This window comes from Neolamprologus brichardi, chromosome 15, assembly GCF_056152115.1.
Source record: "Neolamprologus brichardi isolate AB-2024 chromosome 15, ASM5615211v1, whole genome shotgun sequence".
Classification (NCBI taxonomy): Eukaryota; Metazoa; Chordata; class Actinopteri; order Cichliformes; family Cichlidae; genus Neolamprologus; species Neolamprologus brichardi.
Genome location: NC_142118.1, coordinates 18294712 through 18312296, shown reverse-complemented (window position 1 = coordinate 18312296; position 17585 = coordinate 18294712).

Sequence of the window (17585 nt, the reverse complement as noted above, 5' to 3'; positions counted from 1 at the left end):
GAAGTATACTTATTTTTTGTATGGCCAGCAACAAAAACTAATGGCTACATTTAGAGTAGGGGTGGGTTTTTATAATCGATTTATCGATTAAAATCGATTCTGGCTTGGATAATGTAAAATCGATTCATTAAAATCCTGAATCGATTTTTTAATATAAATTTATTTTGCCCGAAATGCCAGAATCTCTGGTGAAATCTCACAAAATTTCAACAACCACCAAACAGCTAAGACAGTAAATGGGAGCATTTACATCAGTAGATGTTGCCTTTCTCACAGTCTGATTCTGATCTGTCGGCGGTCCGTTAGTTTGATCTCTCTCCAAACAATAAAAATAAAACTGACTGAACCAGCTGCAAAAGAAGATCCAAACTACGCTTCACATAAACATCGTCATGTATTCACTCTTACTGTTTTGCTTTGACCACGATGTACAGCTCTCTCTCTCTATCTCTATCTCTCTCTCTCTAAAGGGTCTAAACTGTTTTCTTCATTATTCGCTTGCTTGTTATGCACAAGTCTACCGTTGTTTACAGCGCTGTTTACAGCCGATGTTTTTTTTCCCTTCGTTTTATATACTTCCGAAAAGAAAACCTAATTTCTGCCGTTCAATACTGAACAAATTTAAACTTTTTAAAATTATGCAAAATGCAAAACGCTTAGCTGTGTCTCTAATAAAACCGCTGTAACTTCAGAGGTAATGTTCATATGTTGATTAATGGTTTTCTTTTGTTTTTGATGTACTGCAGAATATTTTTATAAAATCCCAGGCCAGGAAAATCATCATCATCAAACCTTCATGTTTTTCTGTGTTTTATCTTCAGCTACTTTGACACAAAGGCATCTGCTGTGACACTTACACCCTTGATAAAGTTTTGCGTGTGTCAGCTTCCTTTTTATACATACAAAAATATGTAAATGTACTGATCTGAATTATAATATTTCTGACTGTCAAAATTTCCCAGATTCAAATCGAATTAAATCAAATCGTGGATCCAATCGATTCGGGACCTTGTGAATCGGAATTGAATCGATTCTAGAAATCAGTGACGATACCCAGCCCTAATTTAGAGTAATGTTTAAAAATGACTTCATTTAGCAGGGTGTTCCTTTTTTCTCTTCTTATTCTTTCTTATACTGGACCTTCATTTGTTTTGTATAAGGTGGTACTTTTTAAGACACCTCTGCCTAACTACAGTGAACTAACCTAATAATATGCTCTGGTCGTCATTTTACACGAGTTAAGGTGTGACATCCATGAAACCTACACCACTAACCAGCATCAGTCCTACTACTTCACTCTCAAAATTAATAAATTCTGGGACAAGCAGAAACTGTATTTTTAGCAGTGCATTATGTTGCAGGCCAGACTGCTATTAAATGCACTCTCCTAAAGAAATAATTCCTTTGTAGCACCACTTCGTCTTGGTTCAGAAGAGATTTCCTGGATATACGTGATAATGTAACACGGGTGTTTATGTTTGTTCATTTTTAGCGCGTTGGATTGTGTTTTTAAAGCGATTGTTACGTTTTTAAAGCTTTTTAATGCGACAGGCGCAATAGCCGACACCACACCTTCACCTGACGTACAACGTGACGTATGACGCACACGTCGGGTATTCACTTTCAAAACAACAATGGGGATAGAAAATATTGCTCGCATTAACCACGCTCCTTTCGCTGGTTGCCAACCACCATTAAATAACAACAAGAAGAAAATATTGATCTGCTTTTCTTAGTTTTGCACGTTTAAGACGCAATTCAGACTCAAACAAAGCTGCAAAGCAGGAGAACAACATGACCATCAACTATTCTGTGCCACACATCCAGTTCGCTGCAGCACAGAGTGATGATGAGACCGTTAACATGTGCAACTTAGAAGTAGTCAGAGGTAACTGGATGTTCAATCGGGTTAAATGCAAGGTTGATTGGATTATATCTGAAGATCGTATGCTATTCGTGATAACTCTGCTAGACTCCAAATTGCTCGTCCATGCGGGAGTATTTCAAAATTAAATGAAACCACTTAACACTTTTTCCCTAAAACGGACTGACATGGGACACATTAAAGTTGGATTGACACCAGTTAATCAGTCTCAAGGTAAGTGTTTTTTTCACTTATTCGAGAGAATCCTAAATGCGTTATTACTGTTTGTTTTGACTTTTAAGCTACCAGGATATTTTCATTCAAATGCTAAGATAAAATGTCAATATCTATGAATGTGGAGACTCAAAAGACTAGTTAGGTAATAGTTGCCGATGGATTTATGAGACTTGATAGAAAACTTGGACGTTTGCAACAGGTGAATCGGTGAACTACCGAGGTTGCGCCCAAATGCTTAAAGCTGTTAGCTGGTCAGTGTTTTCAGGTGTGCTTGTACCTGTGCGGTGCGGAGTGCTGACTAAGTCATGTTAAACCCATTAAAGCGTCGAGCTCAAATATCTTTTCATTTTTGTGCACTGCTCTCTTGTCGGCACACATTTTCTGTTTATTGAAGCCTTTTGTGAATAATTTTGATCATGTAAAAACTGGGAATTGGTCCCTATTGACAATACTCTTATTTTTTGCATTGCATATGTCATTTAGGAAAGGTAATTGGTCACTGAACTTTTTGCAACTATGTGTATTGTAATGTCTGTTTGGCACAGGAGCTTTTTGTGGACACAGGTATCCAGTCTCTGTTTTGTTAGCTCAAATTTCTGTAATTTCCTTTATAAACCAAGGTTGTGGGACATGTGTCTCAGTGAATCCAGCAAAGTAACAATATCAAATTTCACATTACATATTACTGTTCAACATGGTAGTCTAGCTACACCAACAGCAGAAATACTGAAGTCAATACTGTAAAGTTTAACAGCAGCACAAACTATAAACTCCAAAATAACCATACAGTTGATTAATCTCCGGTAATTTAATTGGGCTGACTCTTTGTTAGGTGTGTTTAATGTGCAGAATAATTCCCAATTATGTACAATTATAATATGTTAAGACGGAATTATGTACATAAGGCCATTAATAATTAACTGTACGTAGCTATTTGCTTTATGACTATCTAGACCAGGGGTGTCAAACTCAAATACACAGTGGGCCAAAATTCAAAACTGGAACAAAGTCGCGGGCTGACATTAATATTTATTGAAAAAAAATCTTCCTCCAGATATAAGAATGAATCTTTTCTTATGGACTCAAATAAGTTTTGCTGGAAAACTGAATATGGAACAAGCAAAGCTTAATACTAAACAATATATATATATATATATATATATATATATATATATATATATATATATATATATATATATATATATATATTAGCTGTATAATACCAGTAGGCCAGTTCTAATAGTAATTTGTTATGGCTTCGCGGGCCAAATGTAATTAGGCTGCGGGCCAAATTTGGCCCACGGGCCAGAGTTTGACACCTATGATCTAGACAGTGTGAAGAAGTGAAGTATTGAAATTATTTTATGTTGCATAATGACAATGACAATGTTGCCCCTATATATTTAAGGACAAAGTTCAATGACCGCCACCTGCTGGATGGGGAGTGCAGAGGGGCGTGTAATTGTTGAGCTGGACAAAGAGAACACCTTTGATGATGCGATGTCAGTCTTCTTTGGTTCATTCTATGTATTGAACCTGGAATACCAGGAGTCAGCGTGTGCAACATTGGAACTAATTCAGAGGTATGTTTGAACAGTTAGCTAATAGTGATAGATGATGAATAAATTATAACTAAATAACTCATTATTTCAAATCACAACTCAATGTTACTGTATGTTACTATTTATTATGGCATGTTTTAAGGTTCTTTGTAAGGATAAACCCTGAAGAGGGAACAAAATGTACATCCAAGGTTGGGACAAGCAGAAAGACTGGGACCACTGTGAAGCAATTAACCCTCATGTCACAACTTTCCTCCAGCGGCTTACTGAATTTGAGTGGAGAACTTCAAATTAGGTAACTGTTTTTGCCATTTTTAGTGAATTTCTTGTATAATTTAAGTGACCAATGTGTTGTTACCTGTGTCTCCACAGATGATCCATGGCCCATTCTTTCTGGACATTTACACAAGATGAACAACAATGAAGACAGGCTCTCTTGCCATCTTGCAAGACACTGTCTCTGTCCAATAGGTTTTTTTGAGTGCAACAGTTTTGATTTTTTTTTTCCTTCTTTTACCCGTTTGTTAAAAATTATTTCAGCTACTTACACTTTAATTGTCACATGTATTGGCTCACCCTACAAATCAATGAACTCAGTCCACAAAGCAAGATCAGGGTTCAGTGCAGGTCAGTCAAGTTACTTCACACCACACACGCTCATCCATGTCCTTGTGGACCCTGTTTTGTGCATTGATTTGGTGGTGTGAGCCAGTATTTTGGACAAAGTGTATATAAAGGCAGACGTGTGGGGCTTGATATTATATTCATTACAATTCAGTTTATTTGTATGGTGCCAACAAAATGAATGCCAAGGCACTTCACATTGTAGGTTTAAGACCCTACAAAATATAACTAAGAAAACCCAACACTTAAGCATATGTTGTCTGCCATGATATGGATATGATATATTATTGTTATTGTTTGTACAACCATCTGAGAAAATAATGGATCACATAGTTTAGTAAAAACAAGTGCTTCCTCAATGAAAATATGTTTTCAGTTCTTTTCAGTTTTTGATTTTGGAAATGTGTATTTCAGCAGGGGAAAATGATCAGTGATAATAAATAAAGTGGTGTAAAGCACATGAATTATATTTTGTGTGGGTGTGTCTATCTATCTATCCATCCATTTTTTTGGAACCCTCCAGTGTCTTACAGTATGTTACTGTTAACTGAAATTACGGTAAATTACGACCTGTTAAACAGTAAATGACCGCCTGTTGGGACACGGTGTCCTCCAGCAGAGATGAATATTTTTGGTACTGATGATGCGTGATAACGGTAAGTTACTGGTAAATATATTGCAGTTTATTACCTTGCAGCGGGCTTACAGTGACATACCGTGAATAAACGGTAGTATACTAATTTCTTAATCACAGTATGATGTTACTTTGTTGACGTAATTTACGACATAACGACATAACGGTATCTCACTGGCGTCACTGTCGCCAGTGAGATACCGTAAAAAAGGCTACGGTGCGTTACCATAATTTGTCCAAGAGTATTATACCACACCAGCAAAAAACGGTATCATCCTGCAGAACGGTAAGCTACTGTAACATGGCGTCACGGTATGACGCTGGCAACATTGACGCCAGTATGTTACCATAAAGTGGCGATGAAAAGTCTAACAGTGTGGAAATGCGTAGCTTGTGTCCCAAGATGGATATATATTGTGTATGGTCATATTCGACTGATGCAGACGTTATTGTTTTGTCTGAAACACAATAAAATCTTTATCTGGTGACAGTACTGGCTTTCTTGGCTCTTGGCGAAGACGGTCGCACTTTTTCTCCTCTCCTCCTTCCCCTTATCTTCCCTGCTTAGCCTCTTGTGTCCTTGTCTTGTCTCATGTATATTATTTCCCTCGAACAGTCTCTCAGTGTCGCTCTCTAAAACCTAAAAGAGAATTATGGATTTGATCAACTGGTCTCTGAATGCTATTGACACCCTCTTCTCAAGGAGAAGTCTGGGCTCGGGTGAGCCCGAGTGCCCTGGAGGGACTTTCCCTGCCGGATACACGATGGACGGGTGGCAGAAATGGAGGCTCGTGTGCCTGGCGGGACTGTCGATCGAGGACGCTGAAGATATCTACCTATTCGGAACCATGATAACAGGGTTCTTGCTGATCGGAGCTGGCTTGGCCCTGGCTTATCGGAGAAATAAGAGAGCGGAACCGGCTGTTCAAACTCCCCCAAGGCTGCCCGCTGGAATTGAAGCGATAGGACGAGGCGCGACCTCTCACAACGAACGCAGCATGGTTAACACCTTGGAGACGCTTACAGCTGCCGTGAAGGCTCAAAACAACACCATTGAGCGTATGGTGGGATACATCAGAGAGAGGCCTGCTCAAAATGAGACCCTTGAGCGAAAGTTGGATCACATCGCAGAACGGCTCACTGCAGTTGTGGGGTCTCAGAATCAAAAGAATGATAACACCACGGAACAGAAGTTTGATACCATCATGGGGAAGCTCGCGGCTCTCCGACGGGAGATTGAGAGACCAGTGTCAGAGTGTTAAAGAACAGCTTTAAATTCTCCTGAGCTGCTCGCATAAAAGAAAAATCAACAAATTCAACATGCGGAAACCACGGCGCCAGCTGCGGGCCCAAGGCTGGAGCCGAACAACAACTCCCTGATAACGACTGTGTGATGACTATTCTTCCCATCCCATGCAAGGCCACCTGGGTTGGCTAGCAGCCTGTTTACTTAGCCTGATAGGGCGAAGGACACTGTCTCAGCTGAACTCTGGACACGCACACACATACACTTACACTGATAAGCACGCACTCATCCCCCTCCCTTTCCAAACGCCTTCGATACTTGTTTCCTGTGGTGGAAGATGGCAGGTCTGGGTGCCGCGCTGGAATGGTAGCGCTGTGCAGGATGACTGCTGTGTTTCCTTCAGATTACTCACCCCCTACCCAACCCTGTGGCTTGTCACGTGCTCCAATGTTGTAATGTGGACATTTATGTGCTCTCTGTGCAGAGGAGTTTTTTTTGTTTCCTGTTCTCATGCTGTCCTCCCATAGGTGCCCAGCATGAGTAGAGGTCTCTTTTTTTCCTCTTGTACTTTTCCCATTGTTGTGTATTTTTTCAGTGTTTCCTCTGTAACGCTGCCGATCTCCGACTGCATTCCCATGTGATGTCTTTGTTGTGTTAATTTTATGGCCGGCCACTCCTTAAATTTTAACCCAAGCCCTAAAACATTTAGAAAACCAACAGGCCCTGACAATTTGGAGATTTCCTTTTTAAAGCTAGCTGCTGATTTTATTGCCCACCAGTTACTTATCTTTTTATTCTTTCTTTGGATACAAATAAAATTCCAACCATATGAAAATATGTGTCATCCACAAATAAAAATGAACTTCGATATATCTGCTGCTCTGCATATATCATTTGCATATAAGATGAAGAGTCTGAATGTTGAGGAGTCCCTGCTCTCTAAATACTTTTCACCCAGTCTAGTGCCACGAGGGCTTTCCATTGTGTCATTTAACATCTTGTCATCAAATGTGTCAGAGGTTGTTTTCAAGTTAAAAACTCCTGCTGCTTACTTTGTTTTATTGACACAATGTGTAACTTCTTTAAATAATTCAGTTAATGCCATGGATCTGTTTGATCTAAATCCACAAATCCTGGTAATATTTTGTTTAGTTATAAATGTATACAGTCTATTAAGTATTTTTGAATAATTGTGGGAGTAGAGAAATGGGTCGGTAATTTGTGAACAACAACATATATGTGCTGTTACTGAATATTTACTTATTACCTAAAATGACTTATGAAAGTTTTGACTCTCACAGGCTGCCAGAGATTCCTGCAGGCTTTCGTGCCCTTCCCTTAACCACCAGTATGGCCTTGAGAGGTGCAGGTGCTATTAGTCTTCCACCATCCTCGCGCCAAAAATAAGAAAAATCTCAGTCATATCTCAGTGAACAGAACATACATAGACTGAAACATACACAGATTGAAAGCCAGAATGTGTGTCTCTGGCATTGGAGCTGAATGCTTTTTATGTCCAGCATCCATACCAACTAGCTGACTCTGATGCAGTTCATCAATACAGGATTTAATTCATTTCCAAAGTTTAATTAATATTGCAAACACAATTTAGCTACACAGAAATGTAACTTATGTAAAAGAAAAACAATATTATGGACAATGGAAAATCCTATAATCTATGATTATATACTTCACATATATTAGAAAACAAGAGAGAAAGAAAATACATTGTTTTAGCCCTCCGAGTGTTAGCAAGGGATACAAATTGTGTTTATTGGAGAATTGTTCAATATTAACATTTCTCAGCAAACTATGCATGTCTTTTAACTATTTAAACTAATTCAGCACTCGCAGACCCTCTAACTCTAAAACAGAAACTGAATTTGGTTTGGATTCCAAAATTGACCGACATAGATGGAAGTGGGGCAGAAAATAAAATAACAAACTGGAGAAACTTTAAAAAAGCTTGTTCTCACCTAAAATTACACAGTTTTTTGTTTTGTCTATATCATGTTAGTATAAATGCAGTCACTTTTTAATATCTATAACACTTTAAGACACAAACTCAAATGGTAATTGTGTGTATAACACTGTTGTTCATGTGTTAAAAACGGAGAAAGACCTAACAATGTAACAATGTAATGTATGAATAATATTCTTAAGTTCAGCTAAGGAAACTCTATGTTGCAATTTACAAAATGTTTGATGCATGTGAGTCAAACCCCAGAGAAGAATCCAATATTACTCTGATTTTGAATGCTTGATGTAGCAGTTGAAGAAAAAGAAGCCAGTCCCTGACTGATTTTAGGATATAGTTCAGTCTTATCAGCATTTAAAACAAGGAGTCTCTTGAGCAAATGCAGTTTTCTCTGTCCTTTCTTAAAGTTCTCTTCCATTATATGACCAGTTCAGCTTATGGTTAAAAGAACCCCCGGGCACTTCTCAGAATTCATCTCAGTGTCTCTTCACTGGATGTTCACTGGTAAAAGAGAAGGTTTGTACCTGCAGCAGTCGTCCAATTTTTCCCAGCACTGATCTGGAGATGGTACTTCTGGCACCAGTTCACAAACTCAGTTTCAGTACTGAAAGCAAAGAGAATACAGGTAAACACAATGCAGTTTCTAAAAAAAGTGAGTGCCCCCTAAACTTAGTGTGACAGGTGAGACCTTAGTCTGGGAACCGCCCCTGGTGGGCGGAGCTGGTCTTTGCTCCTTTCATAAGCTCAGGTGTGGGCAATTAGGTAGACCTCAGCAAACCTGAAGCTGCCAGTGCTTGGTCCAAGTTGGGCAAGTTGGTGTTTTTAACTTCTTTCCATGAAAGCTTGATGCGGGCCCCCCTAAACTCTGTCAGAACGGTAGGTTACACAACAATGTACCACTTGAACTCTGGTTGTTGTGGCCGAGGTTTACAGTTATTTGCACCCTTGTAGGTGGGAAACATTGCATTCCCGTCAGAACAGTGTAGTGGACTTCATCGCCACTGACCCACGTTTATTAGGGTGTGACGCTAACTTGTGGACAGGTAACAAAAACAATACAGTTGAGGAATATTCCTGTGTTTTACTGTCTAGCGTAAGCCATCTCCTGCCTTTTTATTTACAGAGTACCGAGCTGCTGCTTTGCCAAGTGGATTTCTGGCTGTGGGCAAAGGACCCGACACATCAGAGTGTTTTAATTTGTTTTATACTGGTGTAATTTGACAGACTGACTGCTGCGGCTGTCGATTTTATTTGTTTCTTGTTTTATTTTTCTGTATCAGTAGGCACCATAGAGATTGATTCTTTTAGTATTTTAACCCCTATATATATATATATATATATTAGTCAGTCGCAGACGGTGAAGGCGCTGCAGGAAAAACAAATCCTTTTTTTGTCTCACCGCTTTTGCATGCACAGCGGTGGGCCTGAGTGAAGACGGCACTGAAGATTTGCCTTTTTTATATTGTTTTGCCCATTTGGGGTCATGTGTGAGCAGTGTTGGGGAGTAACGGAATACATGTACCGCTGTTACGTATTTAAAATACAAAATATGAGTAACTGTATTCCGATACAGTTACCGTTTAAAAAGGTGGTATTTAGAATACAGTTACCTTGGCGAAATAAATGGATTACACGGCGGTACTTCCCTGTTTCATATTGTGGCGGGTCAGGACTGTTTGGGTTTTGTTTGACAGCTACGTTCTGTTGTTCCAGGCGGCAGCGTTACGGTTGCCATGGTTACAGGGTGACCTCTCTCTCTGCGTGTTTCCTGGGTGAGAGAGGCCTTTTTGTTGTTGTTGTGCTAAGCTAATAGGCAGAATGCTACAGGTATAGCTCTAAAGAATGTAGCATAATAGGCAGTGTAGTCCGTGCTGCAGGGAGAATGGACTGCCATACACGTTATGTGTCTGTGAGCGAGGGAGGGAGAAAATGGAAAAGTACGAGCTGTCATAGAGCAAAAACGGGAGCTGGAAGCAAGTAAATATAATAACCACTGCAGCCAAGAAGAGCGCCTGACGAGCCCAGTTGTAAGTAAGCTATTAAGACTCGACTGTACACCGTGTTCGTGTTTTCCTCCAAAAACAATAAGTTCCGTTGGAGCAGCCTTTCAACGCCTCTCTCTGTCTCTGCTAGCAAAGTTGACCCAGACAACAAAGTAAAGCTAGTTTTCGGCTACGAGCCCGACACAGAACCCACCGTATTAGCCAGAGGTCCTTTTACTACGGTTCGGAGCTGCGGACCTTCAGTAACAGTAATAAATCACAGCAATAGTACATTCATGTAGTTGTAAACGGCATGATAATATATTAAGTAATCCAAAGTATTCAGAATACGTTACTCTCATTGAGTAACGTAACGGAATACGTTACAGAATACATTTTGGGGCATGTATTCTGTAATCTGTAGTGGAATACATTTTAAAAGTAACCTTCCCAACACTGTGTGTGAGTTGCTGTCCCTTTTTAACCAGTGTACTATGTCGATTTGTTCTTAAACGGTTCCCCGCAGTGCTTGTGCTGTCTCACGGGCAATTATACAGTTTTATTGGTTTTAATAAGGTAAAGTTTTTAATTGTTTTTAGGTGCCGCTGTTACACTGTTACTTTTATTTTGTATTAAAAATTAAATTCTTTTTAACTGACTGTGCGTCTACGGCTCTGTCCTATTTTAAATAGGGACCTACCACGGGTCACATTAGTAACTGGTAGGATCACCTTTAGCAGTAACAACTGCAATCAGGCATTTGTGATGACTGGCAATGAGTCTTTTACAGTGCTGTGGAAGAATTTTGGCCCACTCATGCAACCATATTCAAGGGTTTTCGAGCATGAACCAGCTTTTTAAGGTCATGCCACAGCATCTCAATCTGATTCAGGTCAGGAGTTTTACTAGACTTGAAAGTCTTCATTTTGTTTTTCTTAAGTCATTGTGAGGTGTACTTTCTGGTGTGTTTTGGATCAGTTGGATCAGAGGCCAAGTGCGCTTCAGCTTGAGGTCACAAGCAGATGGCTGGACATTCTCCTTCAGGATGTTTTGGTAGACAGCAGACTGTTGTTACCCTTATGCCAGATGTAATGACACACACGCCTTCCAAAAAGCTCAACTTTGTCTCGTCAGTCAGTTTTTTCCCAAAATCTTAAGGAACATCAAGATTTTTTTCAGCAAACCTAAGATTAACATTTCTGTTTCTTTTACTCAGCAATGGTTTTTGTATTGCAACTCACGCAGGCAATTTTTTCCCCAGTTTCTTTCTTATGGTGGAGTCATGAACAATAACCTTAACTGAGGCAAGTGAGGCCTGCAGTTCTTTGGATGTTATTCGGAGGTCTTTGTGACTTCTTTGGTTAATTTTGGAATAGCAGCTCCATATTCAGCATAAAAAAATGCTGACTATGGAGCTGCTAGTCAGGAGAAAAAGAGGTAGACTGCAGATATGAACGATGATGTTGTGAAGGGGGACATACAGAAGGCTGGTGTGCCAGATGAGGATGCAGGAGATGGAAGACAGAGGAGATGAAAGCAGGTGATTTGCTGTGGCGACCCCTAAAGGAAGCAACCAAAAGTGGAAGAAGATGGGACACAAACTCACTTTGTTTTATTACCTCCATCCAACAGAGGGCGCTCGTGTACAACAGGTGAGTGTCATCATCTTCACCTCGCTGCCTCTGTCCCAGCTGCTCGGCAACTTCAGCTGGAGTTTAGTGATGGTCACATGATGTTGTTATGGGTATATTACCCCAAAATGTCACAGTTTGCGCTCCATTACAGAGCTGCTGCCTGTCTCCACAGCACTGAGGCTGTGCGTGTTCCAGTACTATTAGAAACTTTACTGATTACTTTTTGTTTTGTAGTTTTCATTATTCTTTGAGAGCTGAGCCACTGAAAAAAGGAAGCGAGAGCGTCAGGACGCAGAATTTTGAGAGCAATTATGAAAAACGCGGAGCAGTGAATTTTATTTCCCGTTGACAGTTGAAAAGGTGAGACAGGAGGACTCATGCTGCTTCTCTCCTTCAGGATGTCGCACAGGCTTAGCATTATCTGAGAAAATATGTAACGAATTTTGACTTAAATATGCATCTGTCTGGTCTGTCATTCATTTGAAAAAGGGTATCATGCAATGTGTACATGCAGAGGATCCCTACTATAAATCACTTAAGTAGGCTCTCGGGAAATCTGCGTAAGAGTAACAGATTTACCAAGGCTTGGTAAGTTAATTAGTGCGTTCATAGGTTAATGACGTTTGTCCCTCATCTGTAAAACCACCAACTGGGCTGTTTCGACCTTTGTAGAGTTGCTGATTTATTGACATGTGTTCCACTTTTATTGCTATTAGACTATTAGGCTGAATTGCTGCATACAATTTATTGGAGCTCAGCGCTACACAAGGACAGGAAACCCACACTTAATGGAACTCATCCTCAGAAAATTGTTGCTTTGTGTTTCCGCGGTCATGGATGAAGTATCTCTGCTAATTAACCGAGAAAAATGGGTTAATGTTGCACACGGATGACTGAACAATGGCGTGGTGTGTTTGCCTTACTGTGACGCTTTCAAGGGATCCTCAGATTTTATGGAACAAACTGAGCTGTGAGCTTTTGTTTTGATCACAGGGAATGTTTTTGATTGTAGTGATTTTTTTTTTATTGCGTATTGAAAAGCAGTTTGACATTGGGTGTTATGTAATGTTTTGAAAATATATATTTATTCCAATTACACATGCACTCATTTATCTCCAGTGTTGGGACTAATGCGTTATTAAGTAACGCGTTACAGTAACTACGTTATTATTGTGGTAACAAGCACGGTAACTAGTTATTATGCCAAAATCAGGAACGTGTTAGTCGTTACTGGGATTTAGATAGGGTTGTTACTCGTTACTTTGTGTGGTGGCTATCAGAGCTTCCACAGATTCAGTAACATTAGCAAGTGGTGGAGGCAGCAGGTGGATGAGAGAAAGGGGAGGCAGGAGGAGGAGCAGAGACCCGAGGCAGCCGCTGGTCCGAGTATCAGGTGAACTGAACTTCAGGTAAGAAGTTATAACCTGCAGTCCATCTGGGTCAGACATGAACCAAGTTTAGGTGGAGTTTATTTTCGTTTTTCTGACTTTTTCCGGAGTGCGTACTAGCTAGCATGACGGAGTTTCTATACAGCTGGGTGGGTGCTATGTTACTGATGTTGAACTTTATTTTGTTCATAAGGTTAATTATTAGAGTTTCCAACCGTCCTTAAAAAAAAGAATCATCTCGTATTCAGAGAAAATATTGCGCGTTTCGTATTGAGGTGAAAAGACACACAGTTTGTCCCGGACTTCAGCTAGAATGAAAAAGACACAAAGCTGGAGTTATTCTGTATCTTTGCTGCACAGCTGCCTCTTCTTCTCTCATCCTCCTCCCTCCCTCTCCTGTTTCTACTTCAATCATGAAAACTGATCAATGATCAGCTGATCGGCTCTCTTGTTTGTTTATTGCCCACTTTGCGCCAGAAAGAAACCAGCTGATGTCGCGCTAAACAACAGCAGCACGTTTAAGCTTGATCAGCTGTTGTTAGAATTTATTTAATATTCATTTCTAGTATCAGCTGACGTTTGCTGGAGCCACAGCTGTAAAGCTGCTGGTCTTGATATCGGTTTGGTTATGTGGTGAGAGGGAAACATGAAGATGAAACCAGGAGATGTCCTTACTGAATCATCAGAGCTGAACAGGTGATGGAGAAACAGGTTTACCTTTTAGGTCACATAAATGAGTTGAAGGGAAGGTATGAACTGTTTCTGAGAAATGACACCAGGATCCTTTTCTATGTAGCTGACAGCTGGTAACTGTGCAGGGGTGGATCTAGCAAAGTGTTGCCAGGGGGGCAGGTAGGGCATTAACAGGGAGAGGTGGGCACAAAGAAATACTTTTCTTTGTTATGTCATTTAAAATGTCTCGCTTTTAAAAAATAATTATCTGAATCTTCAACAAACGATTGATAGATTGATACATATATACCATCAGAACAGTGTACATCACTGTCACAACAGCGTTTGTTTTCATTCAAAGGCTTTATGATTTTTGCTATAATGGTGGGCCAGTCTCTAGTCAAAATGCCCGGGACGATTTTTTGTCCCAGTCCAGCCCTGTATGCAGCTCATCTGCAGTCTGGTGTTGCCTACATCTTCCTACTCGGAAGTCAGAATTTCCGAGTACAATCAAAAGCATCACGACTGCAGTTTTTGTGTTGGATGTAAAAAGCGCACAAGATGCTGTGACGTAGGCTAGAATCATGGCCGCGGTCAACGACGGTCCAGGCGTGGGATTTCTCGCGTGGAAATATGCACGTTATTATTATTTTTTCTATTGGTAGGTGGCACAGTGCACTTGTTGCAAGTAAGCAAGCTAGAAGACTGGCAAAGTTATGGAAGCAACACATTAACAAGAGAATTCTGAGTAAAACCAAAGTTACTTTCCCTAGTAACTAGTTACTTTGAAAGTAATGAGTAACTTGAAGTAACTGAGTTACTTTTGATAGAAGTAACTAGTAATGTAACTAAGTTACTAATTTAAAGTAACTTACCCAACACTGTTTATCTCTGTCAATGTACTTAGATTGTCAGGAGAGACCACACGCGTTGTGTCCCTCTGACCTCGCAGATGATCAGATTCTCTGCTGAGGGCAAATCTCACAGAGCGACAATGCATGACAAGATAATTGCTTCCTCTTATGCTACTAGAATTGAGAGCGGTCTGCCTGCTGTGCTGAGTGAATTCCCATTCACTCTTAGTGCATTCATCTTCTGTGAAGTTGACCAGAGCAGAGATTTTATGAGAGACACACAGAGATGTTCCTGGATTGAAATCTATGGAAAATCAGCAAAAATAAAGATGGTGGAAGAAATATAACTTCCACGGGTTCAAGTAAGTAAATGCTTCAAGTGGTGCTTATCATGTTATTTGAATGGTGATTCAATACAAATCACAAAACACTTGAAAAAAGGTAATTAATTAAACAGTAAAGGTAATTTATGTGTTGTTTCAAAATAAATGTCCAAATAAATCCCCTGGCTGTTGCAGAGACAGTCATGATGGTAACTAGATTTGTTTCTATTACTTTTATCAGACCCAACAATTTGCTATTAACAGCAAAGCTTTTCTTTTTCTTTTCATTCAAACTGTGGCCAGTAGGCATGTAATTAGTGGTCTCTTTACATTTTGTTGCCAAGTGCATTATAGACCAAGAGCCAAAATATTAGACATACTATAGTGATTATGACAAACTAAATGTGCTTTGGAATCTGCCTTGCAACCAAATGTGCTTAAGCAGGTACTGGTCACTGTTATGACACTACAAAGACATTTTTTTGTATTGGTTGATAGTGATGTGCGATACCACTGATTTCCTTTCCGATCCGATACCAAGTAATATTCAGGGTGGTGTCGACGATACTGATCCGATACCGATACTTTGTACAAAAATTGATTTTATTTATTGGATCTCAAGTTATAGCGTCATAATGATTACAGGACATCAGATTTCTTGTTCTTATCACTTAATAATGCAGAGTTCATCATATAGAAATAAAAAAACTGAAGTTGTGCGCTATTTGAACACCTTGCCAGCCTGCAGCACTAAAGGACTCTGTGAGAGAAGTCACCTGTCCCTGTCCTCCTCTTCAGTTTGCCTCAACATACGCTCGTCATATTCTGTGATATGATTTACTTTGAGGTGTTTGACGAGGTTAGTGATGTTGCTACAACCATACATGCCAACCCTCCCGATTTTTCCGGGAGAATCCTGAATTTCAGTGCCCCTCCCGAAAATCTCCCGGAGCCACCATTCTCCCGAATTTCTCCCGATTTTCCACCCGGACAACAAAATTGAAAAACCATATCGCAGAATTCATAATTCAGCCCAGCCAATTCCAGTTTCCAGATAGTTTTAATATTACTCTTATTTCTCTTTCTGGGTCACAAAAAATCTTTTAACATATTTTCAGGTGAGAATGTAGCTGTGTAAACTTCAAATATCTGAGCCGACCGACACATCGTTTTCAAACCCCCGCGGTCTTTCACTACTCGGGTTAAACATGATATATAAGTCACTTTGATAACTTAAAATGTTATTGTTTGGGCTTTTTCAGTGTTTTATTTGTTCGCGAGTAAATCGGTTTGGCTGAGAATAAAGTTATTAGATTAGATTAAATTAAATTTTACTTTATTAATCCCTCGGGAGGGTTCCTCCAGGGTTTTCACACAGCTAAATAAACGTCAAACAGAAAATGATTAAACAGAAGAGTTTACGTCAGCGCCCGGTTATATTTTAGATAGCAAGGAGCAGACGGCAGTTTCACTCCACCAAGGGAGCTCGTGCCGTACTACTTTCTTTAGACCGCAAAGGCCGGGTCCTCAGGTGGAAGCAGCCTCTGAATTTGGACACCTCTGCTGTATCCGGGCCGGCCAATAATAACGGTGACATTTAACGTATTTTATCCGATAAATAAACACTGTAAAATGTATTTATCGACCCCCCAACAGCCTTTTTGAATGTCTCCCTAATTCTGAGGTCTCAAGGTTGGCAATTATGGCCACAACACCTCACTTTTTGCCACATGTATCGCAAACCACGTCTCGGCTGTTTGTGGATGTAAAATATGTCCGCAAATTACTCCAATTACGCTCAGCCATTGTTGTGAGTGCGCAAGCCAGCTGCTGCGAGACATTTATACAGCCGTATTTCGCACATGACTATAAAAGGCGGAAGAGGAAGTAGTTCCTTTGAATGTAGACAATCCGAATGTTATAGTTTCTTTCCACTGTGTTCCTGTTAATGATAAACTACAAATTCAGGATCGATCCGCACATCACTATTGGTTGAAAGAACTTGCTGGATTAGAGTTTTTTTATGCAAAGGTGTTTGTCTAAAGTGGATTTACAAGATCTTTGTAGTTCAAAATGAAAAGCAGTATGATTATCCTGTGGAAGCTAACATCTTTTCCCCGAGTAGCTTAAATAACACACTCTCAAAGACATTTGCAAATTGGATTTGTAGAAGAATATCAGCTGAGCCAACAGGGGGTGTGGCATTAATTCACTTTAAAGTTTTTGGTTGTGATTGTGAACTTGTCCAAATGTTCACCTCAGCAGGGCTGTCCTCCCTATAAGAAAGATGTTAAATAAAGACTAAAGAAAACATTAACTTGAAACTGTTTACAAGATTTAGTAGATAAAGTGAAGGAGAAAAATCACAGTGATGCATAAAGTGTAAGCAGCAATTTAAAGTAGAGCACTGGGATGGATCAGCTTTTGGTCTTTTTTTTGTAAGGGATTTATCTTCTTTGATAGCTTCCCTTTAATGAGACACTTTCAACACGTTCCAAATAAGTCTTTCAGAAACAAATGGAGTTGCCAAAAAGATTAAGGACAAAATAAAGGACAAAATAAACTGTATTTATTTATTTTTGCTGTA